At 53.1% G+C, this 23837-nt stretch overlaps 1 protein-coding gene across 1 annotated transcript in view; it reads right to left on the bottom strand.

Annotated features, from left to right (window-relative positions):
- LOC146075992 (uncharacterized) overlaps positions 1-23837 on the bottom strand; it is a 411577-nt gene that overhangs the window by 143426 nt on the left and 244314 nt on the right. The gene's annotated exons all lie outside the window — the stretch shown is intronic.

The raw sequence follows: 23837 nt of genomic DNA, 5'->3' as shown, positions 1-23837 counted from the left end.
AAACTAGATGTGTACAGATGGGGCCACTCTCATTAGTGCTGTCCGACAGAACGGGGTGCCCACACATCCTAACCCACCAGCTACTGAGATATGGTGAGCTGGTGGCACGGTGGAGAATGGCCCCATCTGTATGACATGCCATCGGATCCGATGCGATGCCCTGTGCATATCAGGCCTGAGTCGAAGGTCGGACCTTCATGCGGGGAACAGGGGTCGCATGTGATACATCACTTGTGAAAGGGCTGCATACAATATATCATATGTGTTCCTGCCACATAGGAAGCTCCCGGCTTTTCCTTACCCTCTTATCCTTTGAACTATGCTATAGATATACTGATATACTGTTATATTTCTCAGTAACATTGAAATTGGCATTTTGAGTGTATTAATTTGGCAATTAGAGGTCCTGAATAAACAGAACAGTACCTCCACATATCAATTGCTTTGAATTCCTTCATATGTGATAAAAAAAGCTACTTTGCAGAAACAATTGTTTCAATTTGCCTTTATATTGGATACTGCTTAGATAGTTTAAAACAAACTGCTTAAAAATCCTGTTTGATACATTCCAAGTGGCTCTATACATAGATCTCGCATTTTGGGTGTATTCATTTGATAAATAGAGATTCTGAATAAACAGAAACAAGTATCTCTGCATATCAATTGTTTTAAATTGCTTCATGTGTGCTGAGAAAGCTACTTTTTATAAACGATTGTATCAAATTGCCTTCATGTGTAATACTGTTTAGATAGTTTAAACAAACTGCTTAAAAATCCTATCTGATGCATTCTAAGTGGCTCTATACATAGATCTCTATACTACAACGGTTCTCTCATTCTGACAGCTAGAAACGCTGCCAGAGGAGCATCAGAAAATAGTGATTACAGCCAGTTCAGGACAGCAGAAACCGCTACCTGTCTCTATGGGCCTTATTCTGGTCTGTGCGGACGGAGCCGAATATGCGGCCAGGACCGTGCGTCCTAAACCCCGCCTTTGGTACGGATCGCTCACTCCGTCCGAATGCGGTAAGCTGCTGACCGCACGGAGCACGAGTGTATTTCTCATGTATACACCTCCTCCATCTCTGGGAACCTCCCCCATCATTCGATGGTCGCAGACCATCGAATGCAGGACCGAGTGGTCAGGTAGCTCCCGCAACCTCAGACCACACGGGCATTTCTCCGTGCAAAAGCAGGTATCTGGCCGGGCAGCTGACATCCGGCAATGTCATATGTCTGCCCCCTTCACGTGCGTCACGACTGCATTACCATACGTACGCCCAGCGTTTGCATGGGAACGCCCATGAAACGCGGGGTGTAAACATATGGTAATGAGCCCAAATAGCCCTTCACGCCCCTCTCCACCCCCTGTTCTTAGTGTACACATTTCATGCGGAATGTGGCCGTGCGTCCCATTCGCACATGCGCAGAGACGCCTCTGCACATGCGCAGACACAAAACATCGGCGGACCGACCGCACGCGGACATTACCGCACCAACCAGAATAAGGGCCTATAATTTATATATCTTCTTATATAGCAGATGTCAGACAGCAGAACAGATACTGTCTAATTTCCCAGACTCTCTCTATCTATAGGGGACATATACAGTGATATAAATCCCTACCCTACATTTATCAGACAGCCGAGCGGACACTCTGCACTGCAATAAATGCAACAGAGCAGTCATATGTGACAAGCAGAAGCTAATACTATCAGTGCCTTGGACATGGTGCAATCTCTCATCCAGTATTTGACGACTAGCGTATGATACTGGAAAGCAGAAACACTAATGCTATTCATTCTCCACAACTTTCCACCTCCCTGCAACAACAGCTCTCTCTAATGCTTGTGCTGTATATAATAATAATAAATAATAATAATAATAATAATAATAATGTGTTATTTGCAGTATACAGCATTTTCTCCCAATAGGAATCAAAGGGGGAAATTTACGAAGATGTTTATTCTACTTCACATGTGATGTTGCCATGGGCAACCAATCAGATCCTGTCTACTATCTTCTAGAGGGTGCGAAATAAATAAGAAGTGGATTCTGATTGGTTGCCCATAGCAACATCACATGTAAAGTAGAATACACATCTTAGTAAATTTCCCCCATTCAGTCTCTCTGCCCTCTAGGTTTGCATCTCTACCTGTATAGTATAAGCCAATCAATATGCTCTTAGTGTTGCTTAGTTACAGTCACCATGGTGATGGATACGCTCACCGGACACTGCTGTCTCTGCACACAGATGGGTCTAACCATTAAGAGAACAGTGGAAATCCGGAGTGGATTCAGGCTCTGTGGGGGAAGGTCCCTAAGATGGGAGTTTCTATTTCACATGAGATGTATTACTGGACTGCAGCCATTCTGAACCCTTTGAAGTTGGTCATACTAAGATCTAAACTTCATTTCATTTAGTTGTATCACCAAAAGTTCCTCTGGGGAGTTTGTTCGTAAAACCCGTAAAAATTGGGAAATCAGTAAATTTTACTTTAGTTGTACCAGATGCTGGCTGGTGGCTTGTAGCAAGGTGTCCCTATCAGTTGTTCACAATGGCTGCAGGCCAATAAACCTGGATGTGTGTGATAAAAAGGATGCACTACTTGTAGTGCAATGCTGATTGGAGGGACATTGGCACATCCACTAACTGGAAAGCGGATAAAGATCCGATATCGATTAACACGTACTTTGGCATTTGTTATATACATGCTGAGATGTCCCTGTGGGTCATATTATGTTGGGATGACTACAAGACCATTCCGAGATCGCATGGCCAACCACAGGTATACTATCAGACTGGCTTTAGAGACTGGTAAAATGGATAAAACCAGTGGCAAAACATTGTCTGGAATATGGACACCAAGAGGCCAGCATTAAATCAATGTTGAGTGACCATGTATCCAAACCAATTCATGGTGGTGACCAAACGAGAACTTTAGGCCAACGCAAAGTGAAATCGATCTACACACTGGACACTGTAGCCCCGCAAGGCCTAAATGAAAATAGTCCGTTAAATTGCTTCTGGTGATGGAGATGGACCTGGATCACATCCAGTTTTCTATTTTTTGAATATGTTTGTTGGTACTAATGGTGTGGGGGACCGAATAGCACTAGACTAATAACATCCCTGTAAGAAAGTATATCTATATATACAAATAAAGATCCAAATCAACCGGCACTCTCTAGTAGCTCAAATGACAATAGGCCCCGGTGCCCGAAGAAAAATTATGCAAATGTCCAAAAGAACAGCACTCAGGAGGCAGTTATTAAACAAAACAACAAGTCTGTAATAAAGAACGAGCTTTCGGGGTGTGACCCCCTTCATCAGGTACAGACCTGATGAAGGGGGTCACACCCCGAAAGCTTGTTCTTTAATACAGACTTGTTTTTTTGTTTAATTACTGCCTCCTGAGTGCTGTTCTTTTGGACATTTATATATACAAATATATATATATTTTTGCATCTGGTGGGGCCAAGGATGGCCACACACATGCGAGCTCCCATCCACCGGAGCTTTCCTCCCCGGCCACCGGAGATGGGGAGCCTTGCAGAAGGGAGAGGACGAGCACGAGGGAGGCAGAGTGTTAGGTTTCGGGTGTGACCCCACAGCCGGGACTGCTGTTTAGGACAGCCACGGCAAAAACCCTACACTACCTCTGTTGTACCCCCCAGGCTGGGTGACCGACTCCTGCAGATATTCTAGGCTTCGCCTGTAGCCGCCACGTTTGAATGGGCGAGTTACACCCGCCCAAGCTCCGGTGCAGCCAGGAGTTATGGAAGGACAAGGAGCCGGGGACCCCCCTAGGGTACGGCCAAGAGGAAAGCTGGCTAAGGGTCCTAACTAAAATTAACAAACGGCGACTTGCCGAACCCTGGCTAACGCAGCTAAGCGCCAGCGACCTGGTCGCCACAACCCGCGACAACAGTCGCCCAGGGAACAAAAAGAATACAAAGCAAAATACAAAAGCACAATAGAACTAGAGGGACTGAGATTCCCAGGTGGACTGGGAAGCAAGGGGAGGAAAAGGATGGGAGCTGAAATAGATGCCCCAACGAAAAGGACCTGCCAAACCGGCAGACAAAAAGAAGATATACAAGGCAAGGAACAATAATGAAAAAAGGCAAAAGAAAACTACCCCAAGTGGGGCAACTCACGACGCTGGGAGAACCCTGAAGATGGGATGTCCACGAGAATACCACTGGGAACAGCTGGGAAGCAGACCGGACAGGAGCTGGCAGATAGGACCAAACAGGAGCTATCACCGGCGAGGACTGCTGGGCTGGCTCCCTAGATAAAGAAGACAGGAGCCAATGGAACTGGGGCCTGAGCCCCGCCTGCCCTGATAAACCCCCTCAGACACCTGTGGTCTGCTTTATTTTAACCTACAGTATTAGAGGCTATCCTGCCTCTCTGCCCGGCAGCGTCTGCCGTTGCTAGGCAACGGCGCTGCCGTGGGCAGGAAGTCCCCCCGGCGTCCTCCGGCGTCCCTGGTTGCTTAGCAACCGGACGTCAGAGCCGGAAGGACAGGCGGCTGAACGAACATGCCGCTCTGTCCTTCCTGGAGTGCTCCTGCGGCGCTTAACACAGAGACAGAGGAAGAGATGGAAGGGAGGTGGAGAAGGAACAGAGGGCGCCAGAGTGTGGCAGCATCCACGGCCCCACCAGAGGAGTCCACCGCAGCCTCCAGCAGGATCCCCTGGCCCTTATTATTATTATTATTAATTTGATTTTTATATTTATTTTTATTTTACTTATTTTGTGGGGCATGCACATTAGCAATATTCACAACACAAGCGCTTGATTTTGTTACATAAAAGTATCCAGGATCCCCTGGCCGCTTCACCCGGCTGTGACGCGCAGGCATCAGCTCAGCCCCCCGCAATGAGGAAAGAGGAGGCTGGACCAGAAGGACCCCCTGGCCGTGGCACACATGGTCTTCTGGCCTGCAGGCACCCACCAGTCTGCAGGATCCTGTCTGCCCCCACCCGAGGCTTCAGTTCCAGGCAAACCCTTTACCAGGAAGGCGTTTGGGTATCAAAATGACAGAGTATCAACAGTCTTATTATTCCAGTTATTTAGCCAATGAGAGGAAGTGATGTCATCCCCCAGCCCTATTTAACCCTCATCAGAGAATAGAGCAGTCTCATTCAGACAGAGCCTGTGACCAGAGCACACTCATTGAAGGGTAAGCAACCTAAATTGACTATTGCAGATAGTATGTATAACTTTGCATAACTGATATATGCTTGTAATGAATTAATCTGTAGTTTGTTATGTATTCCTACCAGATGTTACATTTATGGGGATTTAATTATGTCAGATTCCATCCCAATAGTACTGAGAATAAGTCACCCAAATCTAATTCTCCCTGCACAAGTTGCATCTGCCCCCCTGCAGTGCACATTGTCAGAAAGAGTGAACCAAAATAACCCTCTTAGTCCCAGTAAGTGGTTTCACACTAAATGGAACATTTGTACATAGGTACTGCCATTAAAGAGAGACCTTATCCACTAACGTAACATCAGACTGCAAATATATTAGCAGCATATCCAGGAGAAAGGTCTTCCGCCACCCAGCCGGTTGGTTTATCCACAGAAAACACACTAATTGGTACTTCTTTCATTTGTCTACTCAACCAATGGAGTGGGGCACTCCTCTCAAATTGTACAGATGGCTTAACAAATAATCTCCATTTGAATGGGAGAATTAACTCCACATTAGAGTAGGTGAAACCTATTTATGATAAGGAATAAACCTATTTATGATAAGGAATTCTCATTATCCCTTACTAGGTGTTATACTGTTTCAAGGACTCACTTACCACCTAATAGGAATTAATTCCTCTTGGGAAAGACTGCCTTATTAAATCCTTACGATCCGGTATGTAATTAACCACATTATCTTGTACCATAAATGGTATATCTGTTTTGCTGTTCCATGTCGGTTCACCTGTCTCCATTTTCTCCCTTGATGTTTTTATCCCTTTCATGTAAATAAATCATGACATATGTAGCCAAAAAATGTACTGTACCAGTATGCCATTATGTAGTCCATTTTTGTTTTTTACAATTTTTAAACAAATTTACATTCTAAATGTTATCAATTAATTTTGTAGTTAACCCCTGATGAAGTCCCTTTAAGGGCGAAACGCGTCGGGTTTCTTCTGCTGTTATCAAGCGTTTGAATTGTCTCAATGAAAACCATTAAGATCTGGATGACTTGTTGCCACTGTGTGGATTAAGATTGTATTAAGGATGGACTGATGAAATTGTGAAGATCATCATTAGTGGCGCCAACTCACAACTGTGCTCCCATATTCCCCCTCCAACAGGGGATCTTGTGAGATAGGCAGCCCCAACATACAAAAAATGATATCAATTCTCTGGGCGCGAGTCTGCTTTCCATATATAGGACTCAAGACAAAGGTCCTAGAGGTGGATCGAAATGTTGACCGGACAATTGTCTGCCATGCTGCCTGATTAAAAACACTTATGTAAGCTGCAAGACTGGTGAGTGACATATATATATATATATATATATATAATTAGTGGTTTCCTTATAGAGGGCAGTCAGTGTGGTTAGTGCTATCACTAGTACGGGATGCGGTCACTAGTACGCTCACCTGGTGGCTGTGGAGTAATGGTGGATGGTGGCAGTGTACTGTAGCCCTGGCTGGGTGGGGGAAGGTGATGTCAAGGGGGTGGTGGTGTGTATAACACTGGTCTTTTCCCTGGGGGGCGGGTTTGTGTATTACGCTTGGTTGGAACTTTGTGTGTATAACGCTGTCAATCACTCTTCTAATACCACCCAGCATTATACACAGTGGGGGTGAGTGACAGATAAATATAATGAATGGCTAAATATTTAAGCAGTACTATTTTTCTGGAAAAATAGGTCCAGGAACTCCAGGTCTGGGGGTGCATCAATTAAATAATATATATATATATATATATATATATATATATATATATATATATATATATATATAATAAAGAGAGGGAGGGTGAGATAGATGTATATATTGTATTTAGAAACAAAGGCAATCACAGGTGACTTTAAAATCAAACTTATGGAAAATCTTATGGAAAGTACATTTTTAGTTCCTGATGATGTCATATTTAATTAGAGGTTCAGGAACTGAGTTCCTGCTGGTTCCTGCTGAAAAATAGCACTGTATATGAGATATTCGGCATGGTCAGAATAATCACATACCTTGCTGGGTATTACAGACCCCTCAGGACCACAGTAATCTGTGTAAAGGTGCCCACACACTAGAACATTTCCGATAAATTGGTCGATATATCATCCGATGTTTACTGATAATCGGTCGAACATCGGCCGGTTTCGGTCCGATGCGCGCTCCCGTGGATCTTTTGCTAAATCTTCTGATCTTACGTGCTGCATGAAAGATCAGATGATTTGACAAAAGATCTATAGGAACGCGCACGGGATCTTAAGAAAAATCTCTGGTAAAGATGTGCGCTGGCCTGAATTTTTTTTCTAGGACAGACAAAAGATTTGAAGGCTAATTTATGCGCACATCTTATGATTGCAGATCTTTCTAGAGTGTGGGCACCTTTAGTACAGGAGGAGTGCTGCTTCTGTCCCCAATCCTCCCCCTCCCTGCTGCACCTCTGATAAGTCTGTGTTCTCAGCCCGAGTACAGGGTGAGATTAGTGCAGCAGTCCCCCGTCCTCCCCCTCCCTGCTGCTGCTGCACCTCTGATAAGTCTGTGTTCTCAGCCCGAGTACAGGGTGAGATTAGTGCAGCAGTCCCCCGTCCCCCCCCTCCCTGCTGCACCTCTGATAAGTCTGTGTTCTCAGCCCCAGTACAGGGTGAGATTAGTGCAGCAGTCCCCGTCCTCCCCCTCCCTGCTGCTGCTGCACCTCTGATAAGTCTGTGTTCTCAGCCCGAGTACAGGGTGAGATTAGTGCAGCAGTCCCCCGTCCTCCCCTCCCTGCTGCTGCTGCACCTCTGATAAGTCTGTGTTCTCAGCCCGAGTACAGGGTGAGATTATTGCAGCAGTCCCCGTCCTCCCCCTCCTTGCTGCACCTCTGATAAGTCTGTGCTCTCAGCCCGAGTTCAGGGTGAGATTAGTGCAGCAGTCCCCGTCCTCCCCCTCCCTGCTGCTGCTGCACCTCTGATAAGTCTGTGTTCTCAGCCCGAGTACAGGGTGAGATTAGTGCAGCAGTCCCCCGTCCTCCCCCTCCCTGCTGCACCTCTGATAAGTCTGTGTTCTCAGCCCGAGTACAGGGTGAGATTAGTGCAGCAGTCCCCCGTCCTCCCCTCCCTGCTGCACCTCTGATAAGTCTGTGTTCTCAGCCCGAGTACAGGGTGAGATTAGTGCAGCAGTCCCCGTCCTCCCCCTCCCTGTTGCTGCTGCACCTCTGATAAGTCTGTGTTCTCAGCCCAAGTACAGGGTGAGATTAGTGCAGCAGTCCCCGTCCTCCCCCTTCCTGCTGCACCTCTGATAAGTCGGTGTTCTCAGCCCGAGTACAGGGTGAAATTAGTGCAGCAGTCCCCCCCCTCCCTGCTGCTGCTGCTGCAGCACCTCTGATAAGTCTGTGTTCTCAGCCCGAGTACAGGGTGAGATTAGTGCAGCAGTCCCCCGTCCTCCCCCTCCCTGCTGCTGCTGCACCTCTGATAAGCCTGTGTTCTCAGCCTGAGTACAGGGTGATATTAGTGCAGCAGTCCCCCGTCCTCCCCCTCCCTGCTGCTGCTGCAGCACCTCTGATAAGCCTGTGTTCTCAGCCCGAGTACAGGGTGAGATTAGTGCAGCAGTCCCCCGTCCTCCCCCTCCCTGCTGCTGCTGCAGCACCTCTGATAAGTCTGTGTTCTCAGCCCGAGTATAGGGTGAGATTAGTGCAGCAGTCCCCCGTCCTCCCCCTCCCTGCTGCTGCTGCACCTCTGATAAGTCTGTGTTCTCAGCCCGAGTACAAGGTGAGATTAGTGCAGCAGTCCCCCGTCCTCCCCCTCCCTGCTGCTGCTGCACCTCTGATAAGTCTGTGTTCTCAGCCCGAGTACAGGGTGAGATTAGTGCAGCAGTCCCCCGTCCTCCCCCTCCCTGCTGCTGCTGCACCTCTGATAAGTCTGTGTTCTCAGCCCCAGTACAGGGTGAGATTAGTGCAGCAGTCCCCCGTCCTCCCCCTCCCTGCTGCTGATGCACCTCTGATAAGTCTGTGTTCTCAGCCCGAGTACAGGGTGAGATTAGTGCAGCAGTCCCCCGTCCTCCCCCTCCCTGCTGCTGCTGCACCTCTGATAAGTCTGTGTTCTCAGCCCGAGTACAGGGTGAGATTAGTGCAGCAGTCCCCCGTCCTCCCCTCCCTGCTGCTGCTGCACCTCTGATAAGTCTGTGTTCTCAGCCCGAGTACAGGGTGAGATTAGTGCAGCAGTCCCCGTCCTCCCCCTCCCTGCTGCTGCTGCACCTCTGATAAGTCTGTGCTCTCAGCCCGAGTACAGGGTGAGATTAGTGCAGCAGTCCCCCGTCCTCCCCCTCCCTGCTGCTGCTGCACCTCTGATAAGTCTGTGTTCTCAGCCCGAGTACAGGGTGAGATTAGTGCAGCAGTCCCCCGTCCTCCCCCTCCCTGCTGCTGCTGCACCTCTGATAAGTCTGTGTTCTCAGCCCCAGTACAGGGTGAGATTAGTGCAGCAGTCCCCCGTCCTCCCCCTCCCTGCTGCTGCTGCACCTCTGATAAGTCTGTGTTCTCAGCCCGAGTACAGGGTGAGATTAGTGGAGCAGTCCCCCGTCCTCCCCCTCCCCCTCCCTGCTCCTGCACCTCTGATAAGTCTGTGTTCTCAGCCCGAGTACAGGGTGAGATTAGTGCAGCAGTCCCCCGTCCTCCCCCTCCCTGCTGCTGCTGCACCTCTGATAAGTCTGTGTTCTCAGCCCGAGTACAGGGTGAGATTAGTGCAGCAGTCCCCTGTCCTCCACCTCCCTGCTGCTGCTGCACCTCTGATAAGTCTGTGTTCTCAGCCCGAGTATAGGGTGAGATTAGTGCATCAGTCCCCGTCCTCCCCCTCCCTCTGCTGCACCTCTGATAAGTCTGTGTTCTCAGCCCGAGTACAGGGTGAGATTAGTGCAGCAGTCCCCGTCCTCCCCCTCCCTGCTGCACCTCTGATAAGTCTGTGTTCTCAGCCCGAGTAAAGGGTGAGATTAGTGCAGCAGTCCCCTGTCCTCCCCCTCCCTGCTGCTGCTGCACCTCTGATAAATCTGTGTTCTCAGCCCGAGTACAGGGTGAGATTAGTGCAGCAGTCCCCGTCCTCCCCCTCCCTGCTGCACCTCTGATAAGTCTGTGTTCTCAGCCCGAGTACAGGGTGAGATTAGTGCAGCAGTCCCCTGCCCTCCCCCTCCCTGCTGCTGCTGCACCTCTGATAAGTCTGTGTTCTCAGCCCGAGTACAGGGTGAGATTAGTGCAGCAGTCCCCGTCCTCCCCCTCCCTGCTGCTGCTGCACCTCTGATAAGTCTGTGTTCTCAGCCTGAGTACAGGGTGAGATTAGTGCAGCAGTTCCCCGTCCTCCTCTCCCTGCTGCTGCTGCACCTCTGATAAGTCTGTATCCTCAGCCCCAGTACAGGGTGAGATTAGTGCAGCAGTCCCACGTCCTCCCCCTCCCTGCTGCTGCTGCACCTCTGATAAGTCTGTGTTCTCAGCCCGAGTACAGGGTGAGATTAGTGCAGCAGTCCCCGTCCTCCCCCTCCCTGCTGCTGCTGCACATCTGATAAGTCTGTGTTCTCAGACTGAGTACAGGGTGAGATTAGTGCAGCAGTCCCCCGTCCTCCCCCTCCCTGCTGCTGCTGCACCTCTGATAAGTCTGTGTTCTCAGCCCAAGTACAGGGTTAGATTACTGCAGCAGTCCCCTGTCCTCCCCCTCCCTGCTGCTGCTGCACCTCTGATAAGTCTGTGTTCTCAGCCCGAGTACAGGGTGAGATTAGTGCAGCAGTCCCCCGTCCTCCCCCACCCTGCTGCTGCTGCACCGCTGATAAGTCTGTGTTCTCAGCCCGAGTACAGGGTGAGATTAGTGCAGCAGTCCCCGTCCTCCCCCTTCCTGCTGCTGCTGCACCTCTGATAAGTCTGTGTTCTCAGCCCGAGTACAGGGTGATATTAGTGCAGCAGTCCCCCGTCCTCCCCTCCCTGCTGCTGCTGCACCTCTGATAAGTCTGTGTTCTCAGCCCGAGTACAGGGTGAGATTAGTGCAGCAGTCCCCGTCCTCCCCCTTCCTGCTGCTGCTGCACCTCTGATAAGTCTGTGTTCTCAGCCCGAGTACAGGGTGAGATTAGTGCAGCAGTCCCCCGTCCTCCCCCTCCCTGCTGCACCTCTGATAAGTCTGTGTTCTCAGCCCGAGTACAGGGTGAGATTAGTGCAGCAGTCCCCTGTCCTCCCCCTCCCTGCTGCTGCTGCACCTCTGATAAGTCTGTGTTCTCAGCCCGAGTACAGGGTGAGATTAGTGCAGCAGTCCCCGTCCTCCCCCTCACTGCTGCACCTCTGATAAGTCTGTGTTCTCAGCCCGAGTACAGGGTGAGATTAGTGCAGCAGTCCCCCGTCCTCCCCTCCCTGCTGCACCTCTGATAAGTCTGTGTTCTCAGCCCGAGTACAGGGTGAGATTAGTGCAGCAGTCCCCCGTCCTCCCCCTCCCTGCTGCTGCTGCACCTCTGATAAGTCTGTGTTCTCAGCCCGAGTATAGGGTGAGATTAGTGCAGCAGTCCCCGTCCTCCCCCTCCCTGCTGCTGCTGCACCTCTGATAAGTCTGTGTTCTCAGCCTGAGTACAGGGTTAGATTAGTGCAGCAGTCCCCGTCCTCCCACTCCCTGCTGCTGCTGCACCTCTGACAAGTCTGTGTTCTCAGCCTGATACTGGGTGAGATTAGTGCAGCAGTCCCCGTCCTCACCCTCCCTGCTGCTGCTGCACCTCTGATATCTGTGTTCTCAGCCCGAGTACAGGGTGAGATTAGTGCAGCAGTCCCCCGTCCTCCACCTCCCTGCTGCTGCTGCACCTCTGATAAGTCTGTGTTCTCAGCCCGAGTACAGGGTGAGATTAGTGCAGCAGTCCCCTGTCCTCCCCCTCCCTATTGCTGCATCTCTGATAAGTCTGTGTTCTCAGCCCGAGTACAGGGTGAGATTAGTGCAGCAGTCCCCGTCCTCCCCCTCCCTGCTGCTGCTGCACCTCTGATAAGTCTGTGTTCTCAGCCCTAGTATAGGGTGAGGTACTTGTTTCCTATCTGGGCGCCCACGATCAAAATCGCGGTCATCGGGGGTAAAAATCGCGGTGATCGCGGTCATCGCGGGTAAAATTGGATGATCGCGATGCCCGCGATGACCGCGATCACCGCGATTTTCCCATAGGAAACAATGTTAAAAAGGCTGATTGACCGCGATTTCACTGTAAAATGGCTCAATTGACCCGATTTGGCCATATTAACCCTGAATTAGGCCCAATTAACCCTTAAATGTCCCCCCAAATTTTTGACGCCACCCCACGATCGACGCCAACCCGAAGCGTGGCGAGCGCAGCGAGCCCGCGAGGGGCGGCGGTACGCGTCCTCCGACCTTTTCATGCCCTACTATCCACTAGGGCGTGGTGTGAGAATATAATAGTGTGGCGAGCGCAGCGAGCCACCGAGCCCGAAGCGTGGCGAGGGGACGCGGATACCTTCACTGTGAAGGCCGCGAGGGGACGCGCATAATTGTGAAGGTATCCGCGTCCCCTCGCGGGGCTCGCTGCGCTCGCCACGCTTCGGGCTCGGTGGCTCGCTGCGCTCGCCACACTATTATATTCTCACACCACGCCCTAGTGGATAGTAGGGCATGAAAAGGTCGGGGGACGCGTACCGCTGCGCTCGCCACGCTTCGGGTTGGCGTCGATCGTGGGGTGGCGTCAAAAATTTGGGGGGACATTTAAGGGTTAATGGGCTCTGTGGCCCATTTAACATTGATTCCTATGGCCAAATCGGGTGGATTGAGGCATTTAACAGTAAAATCGGGTCCATCGCGGCTTTTAACATTGATTCCTATGGGAAATCGTGAGCATTGCGTCGCGGGCATCGCGGGTACATTTATGGCCGGCCGCGACCGACACGATTTCCAAGTTTAACATTGGTTTCAATGGGAAATCGCGGGCATCGCGTCGGTCGCGTCGCGGCCATACATAAATGTACCCGCGATGCCCGCGACGGGCGCCCAGATAGGAAACAAGTACCTAGGGTGAGATTAGTGCAGCAGTCCCCGTCCTCCCCCTCCCTGCTGCTGCACCTCTGATAAGTCTGTGTTCTCAGCCTGAGTACAGGGTTAGATTAGTGCAGCAGTCCCCGTCCTCCCACTCCCTGCTGCTGCTGCACCTCTGACAAGTCTGTGTTCTCAGCCTGATACTGGGTGAGATTAGTGCAGCAGTCCCCGTCCTCACCCTCCCTGCTGCTGCTGCACCTCTGATATCTGTGTTCTCAGCCCGAGTACAGGGTGAGATTAGTGCAGCAGTCCCCCGTCCTCCACCTCCCTGCTGCTGCTGCACCTCTGATAAGTCTGTGTTCTCAGCCTGAGTACAGGGTAAGATTAGTGCAGCAGTCCCCCGTCCTCCCCCTCCCTGCTCCTGCACCTCTGATATCTGTGTTCTCAGCCCGAGTACAGGGTGAGATTAGTGCAGCAGTCCCCCGTCCTCCACCTCCCTGCTGTTGCTGCTGCACATCTGATAAGTGTGTGTTCTTAGCCCGAGTACAGGGTGAGATTAGTGCAGCAGTCCCCATCCTCCCCCTCCCTGCTGCTGCTGCTGCACCTCTGATAAGTCTGTGTTCTCAGCCTGAGTACAGGGTGAGATTAGCGCAGCAGTCCCCGTCCTCCCCCTCCCTGCTGCACCTCTGATAAGTCTGTGTTCTCAGCCTGAGTACAGGGTGAGATTAGTGCAGCAGTCCCCGTCCTCCCCCTCCCTGCTGCACCTCTGATAAGTCTGTGTTCTCAGCCCGAGTACAGGGTGAGATTAGTGCAACAGTCCCCCGTCCTCCCCCTCCCTGCTGCTGCTGCACCTCTGATAAGTCTGTGTTCTCAGTCCGAGTACAGGGTGAGATTAGTGCAGCAGTCCCCCGTCCTCCCCCTCCCTGCTGCTGCACCTCTGATAAGTCTATGTTCTCAGCCCCAGTACAGGGTGAGATTAGTGCAGCAGTCCCCCGTCCTCCCCCTCCCTGCTGCTGCACCTCTGATAAGTCTGTGTTCTCAGCCCGAGTACAGGGTGAGATTAGTGCAGCAGTCCCCCGTCCTCCCCCTCCCTGCTGCTGATGCACCTCTGATAAGTCTGTGTTCTCAGCCCGAGTACAGGGTGAGATTAGTGCAGCAGTCCCCCCCCTCCCCCTCCCTGCTGCACCTCTGATATCTGTGTCTCAGCCCGAGTATAGGGTGAGATTAGTGCAGCAGTCCCCCGTCCTCCCCCTCCCTGCTGCTGCACCTCTGATAAGTCTCTGTTCTCAGCCCGAATACAGGGTGAGATTAGTGCAGCAGTTCCCGTCCTCCCTTTCCTGCTGCACCTCTGATAAGTCTGTGTTCTTAGCCCGAGTACAGGGTGAGATTAGTGCAGCAGTCCCCGTCCTCCCCCTCCCTGCTGCTGCTGCTGCACCTCTGATAAGTCTGTGTTCTCAGCCCGAGTACAGGGTAAGATTAGTGCAGCAGTCCCTCATCCTCCCCCTCCCTGCTGCTGCACCTCTGATAAATCTGTGTTCTCAGCCTGAGTACAGGGTGAGATTAGTGCAGCAGTTCCCGTCCTCCCTTTCCTGCTTCACCTCTGATAAGTCTGTGTTCTTAGCCCGAGTACAGGGTGAGATTAGTGCAGCAGTCCCCCGTCCTCCCCCTCCCTGCTGCTGCTGCACCTCTGATAAGTCTGTGTTCTCAGCCCGAGTACAGGGTGAGATTAGTGCAGCAGTCCCCGTCCTCCCCCTCCCTGCTGCTGCACCTCTGATAAATCTGTGTTCTCAGCCTGAGTACAGGGTGAGATTAGTGCAGCAGTTCCCCGTCCTCCCCCTCCCTGCTGCTGCTGCACCTCTGATAAGTCTGTATCCTCATCCCCAGTACAGGGTGAGATTAGTGCAGCAGTCCCCTGTCCTCCACGTCCCTGCTGCTGCTGCACCTCTGATAAGTCTGTGTTCTCAGCCCGAGTACAGGGTGAGATTAGTGCAGCAGTCCCCGTCCTCCCCCTCCCTGCTGCACCTCTGATAAGTCTGTGTTCTCAGCCCGAGTACATGGTGAGATTAGTGCAGCAGTCCCCCGTCCTCCACCTCCCTGCTGCTGCACCTCTGATAAGTCTGTGTTCTCAGCATGAGTACAGGGTGAGATTAGTGCAGCAGTCCCCATCCTCCCCCTCCCTGCTGCTGCTGCACCTCTGATAAATCTGTGTTCTCAGCCCGAGTACAGGGTGAGATTAGTGCAGCAGTCCCCCATCCTCCCCCTCCCTGCTGCTGCACCTCTGATAAGTCTGTGTTCTCAGCCTGAGTACAGGGTTAGATTAGTGCAGCAGTCCCCGTCCTCCCACTCCCTGCTGCTGCTGCACCTCTGATAAGTCTGTGTTCTCAGCCTGATACTGGGTGAGATTAGTGCAGCAGTCCCCGTCCTCCCCCTCCCTGCTGCTGCTGCTGCACCTCTGATAAATCTGTGTTCTCAGCCCGAGTACAGGGTGAGATTAGTGCAGCAGTCCCCGTCCTCCCCCTCCCTGCTGCTGCACCTCTGATAAGTCTGTGTTCTCAGCACGAGTACAGGGTGAGATTAGTGCAGCAGTCCCCGTCCTCCCCCTCCCTCCCTGCTGCTGCACCTCTGATAAGTCTGTGTTCTCAGCCTGAGTACAGGGTTAGATTAGTGCAGCAGTCCCCGTCCTCCCACTCCCTGCTGCTGCTGCACCTCTGATAAGTCTGTGTTCTCAGCCTGATACTGGGTGAGATTAGTGCAGCAGTCCCCGTCCTCACCCTCCCTGCTGCTGCTGCACCTCTGATATCTGTGTTCTCAGCCCGAGTACAGGGTGAGATTAGTGCAGCAGTCCCCCGTCCTCCACCTCCCTGCTGTTGCTGCTGCACCTCTGATAAGTCGGTGTTCTTAGCCCGAGTACAGGGTGAGATTAGTGCAGCAGTCCCCATCCTCCCCCTCCCTGCTGCTGCTGCTGCACCTCTGATAAGTCTGTGTTCTCAGCCTGAGTACAGGGTGAGATTAGCGCAGCAGTCCCCGTCCTCCCCCTCCCTGCTGCACCTCTGATAAGTCTGTGTTCTCAGCCTGAGTACAGGGTGAGATTAGTGCAGCAGTCCCCGTCCTCCCCCTCCCTGCTGCTGCACCTCTGATAAGTCTGTGTTCTCAGCCCGAGTACAGGGTGAGATTAGTGCAGCAGTCCCCCATCCTCCCCCTCCCTGCTGCTGCTGCACCTCTGATAAGTCTGTGTTCTCAGTCCGAGTACAGGGTGAGATTAGTGCAGCAGTCCCCATCCTCCCCTCCCTGCTGCTGCACCTCTGATAAGTCTGTGTCCTCAGCCCCAGTACATGGTGAGATTAGTGCAGCAGTTCCCCGTCCTCCTCTCCCTGCTGCTGCTGCATCTCTGATAAGTCTGTATCCTCAGCCCCAGTACATGGTGAGATTAGTGCAGCAGTCCCCTGTCCTCCCCTCCCTGCTGCTGCTGCACCTCTGATAAGTCTGTGTTCTCAGCCCGAGTACAGGGTGAGATTAGTGCAGCAGTCCCCGTCCTCCCCCTCCCTGCTGCACCTCTGATATCTGTGTCTCAGCCTGAGTACAGGGTGAGATTAGTGCAGCAGTCCCCCGTCCTCCCCCTCCCTGCTGCTGCACCTCTGATAAGTCTGTGTTCTCAGCCCGAGTACAGGGTGAGATTAGTGCAGCAGTTCCCGTCCTCCCTTTCCTGCTGCACCTCTGATAAGTCTGTGTTCTTAGCCCGAGTACAGGGTGAGATTAGTGCAGCAGTCCCCCCGTCCTCCCCTCCCTGCTGCTGCTGCTGCACCTCTGATAAGTCTGTGTTCTCAGCCCGAGTACAGGGTGAGATTAGTGCAGCAGTCCCTCATCCTCCCCCTCCCTGCTGCTGCACCTCTGATAAATCTGTGTTCTCAGCCTGAGTACAGGGTGAGATTAGTGCAGCAGTTCCCGTCCTCCCTTTCCTGCTGCACCTCTGATAAGTCTGTGTTCTTAGCCCGAGTACAGGGTGAGATTAGTGCAGCAGTCCCCATCCTCCCCCTCCCTGCTGCTGCTGCACCTCTGATAAGTCTGTGTTCTCAGTCCGAGTACAGGGTGAGATTAGTGCAGCAGTCCCCCGTCCTCCCCCTCCCTGCTGCTGCTGCACCTCTGATAAGTCTGTGTTCTCAGCCCGAGTACAGGGTGAGATTAGTGCAGCAGTCCCCCGTCCTCCCCCTCCCTGCTGCTGCTGCACCTCTGATATGTCTGTGTTCTCAGCCCGAGTACAGGGTGAGATTAGTGCAGTAGTCCCCGTCCTCCCCCTCCCTGCTGCTGCACCTCTGATAAATCTGTGTTCTCAGCCTGAGTACAGGGTGAGATTAGTGCAGCAGTTCCCCGTCCTCCCCCTCCCTGCTGCTGCTGCACCTCTGATAAGTCTGTATCCTCATCCCCAGTACAGGGTGAGATTAGTGCAGCAGTCCCCTGTCCTCCACGTCCCTGCTGCTGCTGCACCTCTGATAAGTCTGTGTTCTCAGCGCGAGTACAGGGTGAGATTAGTGCAGCAGTCCCTGTCCTCCCCCTCCCTGCTGCACCTCTGATATCTGTGTCTCAGCCCGAGTACAGGGTGAGATTAGTGCAGCAGTCCCCCGTCCTCCACCTCCCTGCTGCTGCACCTCTGATAAGTCTGTGTTCTCAGCCCGAGTACAGGGTGAGATTAGTGCAGCAGTCCCCCGTCCTCCCCCTCCCTGCTGCACCTCTGATAAGTCTGTGTTCTCAGCCCGAGTACAGGGTGAGATTAGTGCAGCAGTCCCCTGTCCTCCCCCTCCCTGCTGCTGCTGCACCTCTGATAAATCTGTGTTCTCAGCCCGAGTACAGGGTGAGATTAGTGCAGCAGTCCCCCATCCTCCCCCTCCCTGCTGCTGCACCTCTGATAAGTCTGTGTTCTCAGCCTGAGTACAGGGTTAGATTAGTGCAGCAGTCCCCGTCCTCCCACTCCCTGCTGCTGCTGCACCTCTGATAAGTCTGTGTTCTCAGCCTGATACTGGGTGAGATTAATGCAGCAGTCCCCGTCCTCCCCCTCCCTGCTGCTGCTGCTGCACCTCTGATAAATCTGTGTTCTCAGCCCGAGTACAGGGTGAGATTAGTGCAGCAGTCCCCGTCCTCCCCCTCCCTGCTGCTGCACCTCTGATAAGTCTGTGTTCTCAGCCTGAGTACAGGGTTAGATTAGTGCAGCAGTCCCCGTCCTCCCACTCCCTGCTGCTGCTGCACCTCTGATAAGTCTGTGTTCTCAACCTGATACTGGGTGAGATTAGTGCAGCAGTCCCCGTCCTCACCCTCCCTGCTGCTGCTGCACCTCTGATATCTGTGTTCTCAGCCCGAGTACAGGGTGAGATTAGTGCAGCAGTCCCCATCCTCCCCCTCCCTGCTGCTGCTGCTGCTGCACCTATGATAAGTCTGTGTTCTCAGCCTGAGTACAGGGTGAGATTAGTGCAGCAGTCCGCGTCCTCCCCCTCCCTGCTGCTGCACCTCTGATAAGTCTGTGTTCTCAGCCCGAGTACAGGGTGAGATTAGTGCAGCAGTCCCCCATCCTCCCCCTCCCTGCTGCTGCTGCACCTCTGATAAATCTGTGTTCTCAGTCCGAGTACAGGGTGAGATTAGTGCAGCAGTCCCCCGTCCTCCCTGCTGCTGCTGCACCTCTGATAAGTCTGTGTTCTCAGCCCGAGTACAGGGTGAGATTAGTGCAGCAGTCCCCATCCTCCCCCTCCCTGCTGCTGCTGCACCTCTGATAAGTCTGTGTTCTCAGCCCGAGTACAGGGTGAGATTAGTGCAGCAGTCCCCCGTCCTCCCCCTCCCTGCTGCTGCTGCACCTCTGATAAGTCTGTGTTCTCAGCCCGAGTACAGGGTGATATTAGTGCAGCAGTTCCCCGTCCTCCTCTCCCTGCTGCTGCTGCACCTCTGATAAGTCTGTATCCTCAGCCCCAGTACAGGGTGAGATTAGTGCAGCAGTCCCCTGTCCTCCCCCTCCCTGCTGCTGCTGCACCTCTGATAAGTCTGTGTTCTCAGCCCGAGTACAGGGTGAGATTAGTGCAGCAGTCCCCGTCCTCCCCCTCCCTGCTGCACCTCTGATATCTGTGTCTCAGCCCGAGTACAGGGTGAGATTAGTGCAGCAGTCCTCCCCCTCCCTGCTGCTTCACCTCTGATAAGTCTCAATTCTCAGCCCTAATACAGGGTGAGATTAGTGCAGCAGTTCCCGTCCTCCCTTTCCTGCTGCACCTCTGATAAGTCTGTGTTCTCAGCCCGAGTAGAGGGTGAGATTAGTGCAGCAGTCCCCGTCCTCCCCCTCCCTGCTGCTGCTGCACCTTTGATAAGTCTGTGTTCTCAGCCCCAGTACAGGGTGAGATTAGTGCAGCAGTCACCATCCTCCCCCTCCCTGCTGCTGCACCTCTGATAAGTCTGTGTTCTCAGCCCGAGTACAGGGTGAGATTAGTGCAGCAGTTCCCCGTCCTCCTCTCCCTGCTGCTGCTGCACCTCTGATAAGTCTGTATCCTCAGGCCCAGTACAGGGTGAGATTAGTACAGCAGTCCCCTGTCCTCCCCCTCCCTGCTGCTGCTGCACCTCTGATAAGTCTGTGTTCTCAGCCAAAGGACAGGGTGAGATTAGTGCAGCAGTCCCCGTCCTCCCCCTCCCTGCTGCTGCACCTCTGATATGTCTGTGTTCTCAGCCCGAGTACAGGGTGAGATTAGTGCAGCAGTCCCCCATCCTCCCCCTCCCTGCTGCTGCACCTCTGATAAGTCTGTGTTCTCAGCCCGAGTACAGGGTGAGATTAGTGCAGCAGTCCCCTGTCCTCATCCTCCCCCTCCCTGCTGCTGCACCTCTGATAAGTCTCTGTTCTCAGTCCGAGTACAGGGTGAGATTAGTGCAGCAATCCCCCGTCCTCCCCCTCCCTGCTGCTGCACCTCTGATAAGTCTGTGTTCTCAGCCCGAGTACAGGGTGAGATTAGTGCAGCAGTCCCCCGTCCTCCCCCTCCCTGCTGCTGCTGCACCTCTGATAAGTCTGTGTTCTCAGCCCGAGTACAGGGTGAGATTAGTGCAGCAGTCCCCCGACCTCCCCCTCCCTGCTGCACCTCTGATAAGTCTGTGTTCTCAGCCTGAGTACAGGGTGAGATTAGTGCAGCAGTCCCCCGTCCTCCCCTCCCTGCTGCTGCTGCACCTCTGATAAGTCTGTGTTCTCAGCCCGAGTACAGGGTGAGATTAGTGCAGCAGTCCCCCGTCCTCCCCCTCCCTGCTGCTGCTGCACCTCTGATAAGTCTGTGTTCTCAGCCCCAGTATAGGGTGAGATTAGTGCAGCAGTCCCGTCCTCCCCCTCCCTGCTGCTGCACCTCTGATAAGTCTGTGTTCTCAGCCCGAGTACAGGGTGAGATTAGTGCAGCAGTTCCCCGTCCTCCTCTCCCTGCTGCTGCTGCACCTCTGATAAGTCTGTGTTCTCAGCCCGAGTACAGGGTGAGATTAGTGCAGCAGTCCCCTGTCCTCCCCCTCCCTGCTGCTGCTGCACCTCTGATAAGTCTGTGTTCTCAGCCCGAGTACAGGGTGAGATTAGTGCAGCAGTCCCCCGTCCTCCCCCTCCCTGCTGCTGCTGCACCTCTGATAAGTCTGTGTTCTCAGCCCCAGTATAGGGTGAGATTAGTGCAGCAGTCACCATCCTCCCCCTCCCTGCTGCTGCACCTCTTATAAGTCTGTGTTCTCAGCCCGAGTACATGGTGAGATTAGTGCAGCAGTCCCCCCCCTCCCTGCTGCTGCTGCACCTCTGATAAGTCTGTGTTCTCAGCCCGAGTACAGGGTGAGATTAGTGCAGCAGTCCCCCGTCCTCCCCTCCTGCTGCTGCTGCTGCACCTCTGATAAGTCTGTGTTCTCAGCCCGAGTACAGGGTGAGATTAGTGCAGCAGTCCCCCGTCCTCCCCCTCCCTGCTGCTGCTGCACCTCTGATAAGTCTGTGTTCTCAGCCCGAGTACAGGGTGAGATTAGTGCAGCAGTTCCCCGTCCTCCTCTCCCTGCTGCTGCTGCACCTCTGATAAGTCTGTATCCTCAGCCCCAGTACAGGGTGAGATTAGTGCAGCAGTCCCCTGTCCTCCCCCTCCCTGCTGCTGCTGCACCTCTGATAAGTCTGTGTTCTCAGCCCGAGTACAGGGTGAGATTAGTGCAGCAGTCCCCCATCCTCCCCCTCCCTGCTGCTGCACCTCTGATAAGTCTGTGTTCTCAGCCCGAGTACAGGGTGAGATTAGTGCAGCAGTCCCCTGTCCTCCTCCTCCCCCTCCCTGCTGCTGCACCTCTGATAAGTCTCTGTTCTCAGTCCGAGTACAGGGTGAGATTAGTGCAGCAGTCCCCCGTCCTCCCCCTCCCTGCTGCTGCACCTCTGATAAGTCTGTGTTCTCAGCCCGAGTACAGGGTGAGATTAGTGCAGCAGTCCCCCGACCTCCCCCTCCCTGCTGCTGCTGCACCTCTGATAAGTCTGTGTTCTCAGCCCGAGTACAGGGTGAGATTAGTGCAGCAGTCCCCCGTCCTCCCCCTCCCTGCTGCTGCTGCACCTCTGATAAGTCTGTGTTCTCACCCCGAGTACAGGGTGAGATTAGTGCAGCAGTTCCCCCTCCTCCCCCTCCCTGCTGCTGCTGCACCTCTGATAAGTCTGTGTTCTCAGTCCGAGTACAGTGTGAGATTAGTGCAGCAGTCCCCCGTCCTCCCCCTCCCTGCTGCTGCTGCACCTCTGATAAGTCTGTGTTCTCAGTCCGAGTACAGGGTGAGATTAGTGCAGCAGTCCCCCGTCCTCCCCCTCCCTGCTGCTGCTGCACCTCTGATAAGTCTGTGTTCTCAGCCCGAGTACAGGGTGAGATTAGTGCAGCAGTCCCCGTCCTCCCTCCCTACTGCTGCTGCACCTCTGATAAGTCTGTGTTCTCAGCCCGAGTACAGGGTGAGATTAGTGCAGCAGTCCCCGTTCTCCCCCTCCCTGCTGCTGCACCTCTGATAAGTCTCTGTTCTCAGCCCGAATACAGGGTGAGATTAGTGCAGCAGTCCCCCGTCCTCCCTTCCCTGCTGCACCTCTGATAAGTCTGTGTTCTCAGCCCGAGTAGAGGGTGAGATTAGTGCAGCAGTCCCCCGTCCTCCCCTCCCTGCTGCTGCTGCACCTCTGAATGATTATATTGGCCGCCTAGCGGCCAATCAGGAGCCGACTTTCTCGGCTCCTGATTAACCGCTAGGCAGCCAATATAATCATCCGGAGGAAAGGCGCGGAAGATGAAACATCTCTGCGCCTCTCCAGTTCGTGAGCGGGTAGCAGCCGGGAGCAGCGCGTCTGCCGGAGAAGATGCCGGGGTCATCGCTGGGGACCAGGTGAGTAGGATTTCCTTCCTCAGGTACCCCTTTTGGATTACTTCAGATCCTGGACCCCGGAGACATCAGCCCTGGAGCCCAGGACCCCGGACCAGCCCCGGAACCAGGACCAAGGCCCCGGAACCGGACTCTTCAGCCCTGGAGCCCCGGACCAGCCCCGGAACCAGGACCAAGGCCCCGGAACCGGACTCTTCAGCCCTGGAGCCCCGGACCCAGGATCCAGGGACCGACCTACGAGCTCAAGGTAGGTAAGTATCAGTATGTGTGGGCTGTGGATGTATTAAACTTTTATTTTTCAGGGTGTCAGTGTGTTTTATTTAACTATTTTTTGTACTGTGAAACTACAAGTGCCAGCGGGCCCTTTAATGCCCCGCATGCTGGGACTTGTGGTTCTCCAAGTCCCAGCATGCGGGGTAGGATTGCTGGGACTCATAGTTCTACAGTATAAAACAATAGTTTTTATTCTTTTTTTTACACTTTTCATCAGCCCGATGCCCACCGCCCAGGGGCATTGGGGACAGCCCCGGACTTTCAGCATGGGCTGGTAAGTCCTGGAGGGGGGACCCCTTCATTGGGGGGGTCCCCACTTCCCCAGGACCCCTGCCCATGCTGACCAGCCACGGGGATAATGCTTTGGCCGTGGGACCTTATATAATAAACGTCCCCCGGCTGTGGCATTACCCTGCTGGCTGGTTGGGTCTGGTGCTGGTTCTTAAAATATGGGGGACCCCTAGTCATTTTGTCCCCCGTATTTTGGGAACCAGCGCTGGACCTTGAGCCTGGTGCTGGTTTCATTAAATCAAGGGAACCCCTATTTGTTTGTCCCTCTGATTTCATGATACCAGCACCGGCTTTTTGAGCCCGGGGCTGGTTATGCTTAGGAGGGGGACCGCACGCCGTTTTTTTTTTTTTTTTTCAACACACCGCACAGTACTGAAAATGTGCCGATTTTCATGACTGAAAATCGCACATTTTCAGGACTTAAAAATCGCCCGAAATCGCACTTTTTTGCCGCAAATTCGCATCTCATTACATATGCAAATTAGCTGCAAAAAAGGTGCGATTTGGTGCGATTTTTTTCTTACGAAAAAAATCGCACCCTATTACATTTCGCCCCTATAATCCATTTGCTGAAGGATCATTAGTTTATTTAGGGTGTCATTATAGGTTACCAGATGGTCATCATTACAGGACCACCTAACTATCTGTAACATGTAGAAGAATGTACAAAGTATTATAGAGAAACAAAGTCTATAGTTATACAATCGGTAACAGAATCCCATTTATCCAGATCAGCTTTTATTGCCCTGTTCTGGGGACAGTT

The sequence above is a fragment of the Crinia signifera genome, chromosome 4 (genome assembly GCF_055691185.1).
Source record: "Crinia signifera chromosome 4, ASM5569118v1, whole genome shotgun sequence".
NCBI lineage: Eukaryota > Metazoa > Chordata > Amphibia > Anura > Myobatrachidae > Crinia > Crinia signifera.
This window is presented reverse-complemented; position numbering and strand designations above follow the sequence as displayed.